This window comes from Eumetopias jubatus, unplaced genomic scaffold (genome assembly GCF_037043125.1).
Source record: "Eumetopias jubatus isolate StellerSeaLion01/CBP00866 unplaced genomic scaffold, mEumJub1_p1.0 scaffold_5, whole genome shotgun sequence".
NCBI lineage: Eukaryota > Metazoa > Chordata > Mammalia > Carnivora > Otariidae > Eumetopias > Eumetopias jubatus.
Window position 1 is genome coordinate 119,631,182 of NW_028274811.1, and position 6,132 is coordinate 119,637,313.

Consider the following 6,132-nt stretch of genomic DNA (forward strand, 5'->3'; position numbering starts at 1 on the left):
AGAAGTGCAGACAGCCTCTAGAACCTGGAAATGGCAAGGAAACATGATTACCCAGAGCCTCCAGAAGAAACAATCCTGCTAACACCTTCACTGGAAACCCATTTTCAACTTCTGATCTCCGGAACTATAGAATAATGATTTTGTGTAACAACACTAAGTTTGTGGCAATGTGTTATAGCAGCAATATCAAATTAGTACAATAATAAAGCCATAAATAATTTAATCATAATCATTTTTAAATGTGTAATATAGATTTCTCAATGTATAATTTAAATTTTTAAGCCTAAAATCTAAAGTGGGCTTCTCCCCCACAACAACACAGTTTCTGAATTTTGATGTGATTTTCTCATAGCAAAATTGAATTTAAGAATATTACATATAAAAATATTTTGAGGCTCTCTGCTCCTCCCCGTTCGACAGACAGCCGCATCTTCTGGTGCAGTGCCAGCCACGTCCCCGAGACACAATGGTGAAGGTCGGAGTGAACGGATTTGGCCGTATTGGGCCCCTGGTCCCCAGGGCTGCTTTTAACTCTGGCAAAGTGGATATTGTCACCATCAATGACCCCTTCATTGACCTCAACTACATGGTCTACATGTTCCAGTATGATTCCACCCATGGCAAATTCCATGGCACAGTCAAGGCTGAGAACGGGAAGCTTGTCATCAATGGTAAGTCCATCTCCATCTTCCAGGAGCAAGATCCCGCCAACATCAAATGGGGTGATGCTGGTGCTGACTATGTTGTGGAGTCCACTGGGGTCTTCACCACCATGGAGAAGGTTGGGGCTCACTTGGAGGGCGGGACCAAAAGGGTCACCATCTCTGTTCCTTCTGCCGATGCCCCCACGTTTGTGATGGGTGTGAACCATAAGAAGTATGATGACTCCTTCAAGATTGTCGGCAATGCCTCCTGCACCACCAACTGCTTGGCTCCTCTGGCCAAGGTCATCCATGACAACTTTGGCATCGTGGAGGGACTCATGACCACCATCCATGCCATCACTGCCACCCAGAAGACCGTGGATGGCCCCTCTGGGAAGCTGTGGCACGACGGCCGAGGGGCTGCCCAGAACATCATCCCTGCTTCCACTGGCGCTGCCAAAGCAGTGGGCAAGGTCATCCCCTGAGCTGAAGAGGAAGCTCACTGTCATGGCCTTCTGTGTCCCCACCCCCAACGTGTCCATCATGGATCTGACCTGCCACCTGGAGAAAGCTGCCAAATACGACGACATCAAGAAGGTGGTGAAGCAGGCATCAGAGGGCCCCCTCAAGGGCATCCCAGGATACACTGAAGACCAGGTTGTCTCCTGCAACTTTAACAGTGACACCCACTCCTCCACCTTCGATGCCGAGGCTGGCATTGCTCTCAACGACCACTCTGTCAAGCTCATTTCCTGGTATGACAATGAATTTGGCTACAGCAACCGGTCCACATGGCCTCCAAGGAGTAAGAGCCCCCTGGACAACCAGCCCCAGCGAGAGCAAGAGGAAGAGAGAGGCCCTCAGCTGCTGGGGAGTCCCTGCCCCAACTTATCCCCCAAAACACTGAGAATCTCCCGACCTCCATCGTTTCCATCCCAGACCCCCTGAAGAAGGAGAGGGGCTTAGAGAGCCCTACCTTGTCATGTACCATCAATAAAGTTTACTGTACCCAGCCAAAAAAATATATATATATTTTGAATACTATCTAGATATAACATTGTCTAAATAGTTTTACATATAAGGAAATGTTATCAGAAGCATTAAACTTTCTAAATAATTAAATCATTAAACTTTCTAAATAATTATTATAAGATTTATATTTCATTCTAAAATAGCCCTAATAGTCTCTTTTCTAATTTTGTCTCATATTCTTTTTCATGGAACTGTTTTAATCCTAGATAAGATATTTGAGTTTCTCAAATATCAGACTCATTTCCACACAACCAAACTTTTAAAGTTAAGTCAGTAATATTTGGATATATGTGAGTAAAGTTTTAAAATCATGTTAAGCAAAGTCTCTGACAGAACTATTACTCGAATGTTGAACTTCTTGGGAACTTTATGGCTATTTTTCTATTTTCTCTTCAAGTCAGAAACATTTATATTTTCTATATGCATGATTTTAGACAAGTTAGTTGACCTTTTCACCCGAGTGTGTCAGACAAGATTATTTAAGATTCCTTGATATTATGACTTTAAAACATGCATAGACATTTCATAACATTGGTGAATATGAAAAAACATTACAAACATTTCCTATCCATGGATAAACTTAAAATGTTAAGCTTGAAGTCAAGCTTAAGTACTGTTTCTCAGTATAGTGTCTGGATACATATTGCCACAATGCCTAATCTTATGTTTAGGGTATTTTTCAAATGTGGCAGAAATTTCCCTAATTAAAATATGTTTTGCTGCTCTTCAGGGAATGTAGGAGAGAAAGAGTGCATAGACCCCCTCAATAGAATCCTCTCCTTTTAGGGCCAGTGCTCATCCTTAACCAAGATCACATTGTGAAGTTCCTGCTGTGAGAGAAGAAAATGTATTAGGAGAGTTTAATTGGATTCTGTTAGCATTATCTAAAGCTTAGTACTACTTCCAAAGACTTCACTCAAAGATCTTTAGTTTTAGACATTCTTCCAAAGAGACAATGTTTAATATTGGAGGATCTATTAGTAATATATCACATTAAAAATGAAACTATTTTTAAATCATTTTAAGGGATGCTAAAATACATTTAACAAAATATTTAAGATTAAAAAATGAATTACCAAACTGATGGTTACCAGGGGGAAGGTAGGTGGAGGGATGGGTGAAATGGGTGATGGAGATTAAAGAGTACACTTACCATGATGAACACTGAGTAATGTACAGAATTGTTGAATCACTATACTGTACATCTGAAACTAATATAACACTGTATGGTTTTTTATTCAAATTTTAACTAGTTAACATACAGTGCAATATTGGTTTCAGGAGTAGAATTCAGTGATTCATCACTTACATACAACACCCAGTGCTCATCACAAGTACCCTCCTTAATCCACATCACCCATCTAGCCCATCTCCCACCCACCTCCCTCCATCAATCCTCACTTTATTGTCTACCCTTAAGAGTCTCTTGTGGTTTGTTTCCCTCTCTCCTTTTTTTCTTTTCCCCTTTCCCATTTGTTTTCTTTCTTAAATTCCATGTATGAGTGAAATCATGTGGTATTTGTCTTTCTCTGACTTATTTCACTTAGCATAATACACTCTATTTACATCCACGTTGTTGCAAACGGCAAGGTTTCATTATTTTTGATGGTTGAGTAATATTCCATTGTGTATATATACCACATCTTCTTTATCCATTCATCAGTCAATGGACATTTAGGCTCTTTCCATGGTTTCACTATTGTTGATAATGCTGCTATAAACATTGGGGTGCATGTACTCCTTCGAATCTGTATTTTTGTATCCTTTGGATAAATACCTAGTAGTGTAATTGCTGGATCATAGAGTAAGTTCTATTTTTAACTTTTTGGGGAACCTCCATACTGTTTCTACAGGTACAGTGGCTGCACCAGTTTGCATTCCTACCAACAGTGCATGAGGGCTCATTTTTCTCCACATTCTTGCCAATACTTTTTGTTTCTTATCTTTTTGATCTTAGTCATTCTGACAGATGTGAGGTGGTAATCTCATTGTGCTTTTGATTTGTCTTTCCATGATGATGACTGATGTTGAGCATCTTTTCATGTGTTTGTTGGCCATCTGCATGTCTTCTTTGGAAAAGTGTCTATTGGTGTCTTCTGCCCATTTCATAACAGGATTATTTGGTTTTTGGGTGCTGAGTTTACTAAATTCTTTGCAGATTCTGGATACTAACCCTTTAGAAGATACGTCATTTGCAAATATCTTCTCCCATTCCATAGGCTGCCTTTGAGTTTTATTGATTGTTTCCTTTGCTGTGCAGAAGCTTTTTATCTTGATGAAGTCCCGATAGTTCATTTTTGCTTTTGTTTCCCTTGCCTCTGGTGGCATGTCTAGTAAGAATTTGCTATGGCCGAGGTCAAAGAAGTTTCTGCCTCTGTTCTTATCTAGGCTTTTGATGGTTTCCTGTCTCACATTTAGGTCTTTCATCCATTTTGAAATTATTTTTGTGTATCATATAAGAAAGTGGTCCAGTTTCATTCTTCTGCATATGGCTGTCCACTTTTGCCAACATCATTTGTTGAAGAGACTGTCTTTTTTCCATCAGATAGTCTTTCCTACTTTGTCAAAGATTAGTTGATTGTATAGTTGTGGGTCCATTTCTGGGTTTTCTATTCTGTTCCATTGATCTATGTGTCTGTTTTTGTACCAGTACCATACTGTCTTGATGACTACAGCTTTGTAATATAGCTTGAAATCCAGAATCATGATGCCATCAGTTTTGTGTTTCTTTTTCAAGATCACTTTGGCTATTCAAGATCTTTTGTGGTTCCATACAGATTTTAGGATTATTTGTTCTAACTCTGTGAAAAATGCTGGTGGTATTTTGATGGAGATTGCATTAAATATGTAGATTGCTTTGGGTAGTACAGACATTTTAACAATGTTTGTTCTTCTAATCCATGAGCATGGAGTGCTTTTCCACTTCTTTGTGTCCTCTTCCATTTCTTTCATACGTGTTCTATAGTTTTCAGAGTGCAGATCTTTTACCTCTTTAGTTAGGTTTAGTCCTAGGTATCTTGTTGTTTTTCGTGCAATTTCAATGGGATCAATTTCCTGACTTCTTTTTCTGCTGCTTCATTATTGGTATATAGAAATGCAGCAGATTTCTGCACATTGATTTTATATCCTGCAACTTTGCTGAATGCCTGTATTAGTTCTGGCAGTTTTTTGGTGGAATCTTTCAGGTTTTCTACATGGAGTATCATGTCATCTGCAAATAGTGAAAGTTTGACTTCTTCTTTGCCAATTGGGAAACCTTTTACTTCTTTCTATTTTCTGATTGCTGAGACTAAGACTTCCAGTACTATGTTAAATAGTCATGGTGATAGTGGACATCCTTGTCTTGTTCCAAACCATAGGAAAAAGGCTCTCAGTTTTTCTCAGGTATTAGCTGTGTGTCTTTCATATATGCCTTCATGATGTTGAGGTCTATTCCATCTATTTTCACATCCACAGGGCGCCTGGGTGGCTCAGTTGGTTAAGCGACTGCCTTCGGCTCAGGTCATGATCCTGGAGTCCTGGGATCGAGTCCCGCATAGGGCTCCCTGCTCAGCAAGGAGCCTGCTTCTCCCTCTGACCCTCCCCCCCTCATGTACTTTCTCTCTCACTCTCTCTCTCCATCTCTCTCTCTCTCTCTTTCTCGCTCTCTCAAATAAATAAATAAATCTTTAAAAAAAGAATTTTTACATCCATGTTCAACAGGGATATTGGCCTGTAATTCTCCTTTTTCGGGGTCTTTGTCTGGATTTGGAGTCAAGGTAATGCTGGCTTCATAGAGTGAGTTTGGAAGTTTTCCTCCCATTTTACTTTTTGAAACAGTTTGAGAATAATAAATATTGATTCACATTTAAATGTCTGGTAGAATTATCCTGGGAAGCCATCTGGCCCAGGACTTTTGTTTGTTGGGAGATTCAATTTCTTTGCTGGATGTGGGTCTGTTTAAATAATAAATGTAAAAAAACTCACTGGTAATAATACAATACAATAATACAATACAATAATACAATAATAGTAGGGGACTTTAACATCCCACTTACAGCAATGGGCAGATCATCTAAGCAGAAAACCAACATGGAAACAATCGCTTTGAATAATACATTGGATTGGGTGGACTTAACAGATATATTCAGAGCATTTCACCCTAAAGCAGCAGCATACACATTCTTGAGTGCACATGGAACATTCTCCAGAATAGATCACATACTGGATCACAAATCAGCCCTCAACAAGTACAAAAAGATCGAGATCATACAATGCATATTTTCAGACCACAACGTTATGAAACTTGAATTCAACCACAAGAGAAAATTTGAAAGATCTCAAATACATGGAGGTTAAAGAACATCCTGAATGAATGGGTTAATGAACGAATGGGTTAGAATGAATGGGTTAACCCGGAAATTAAAAAAGAAATAAAAAAATATGTGGAAGCAAATGAAAATGAAAACACGACAGT

The 6,132-nt window shown here is 39.2% G+C and overlaps 1 pseudogene; it reads left to right on the plus strand.

The window, feature by feature from the left end:
• Positions 1-466: 466 nt before the first annotated feature.
• LOC114204763 (glyceraldehyde-3-phosphate dehydrogenase pseudogene) lies at positions 467-1,453 on the plus strand (annotated as a pseudogene).
• The last annotated feature ends 4,679 nt before the right edge of the window (positions 1,454-6,132 follow it).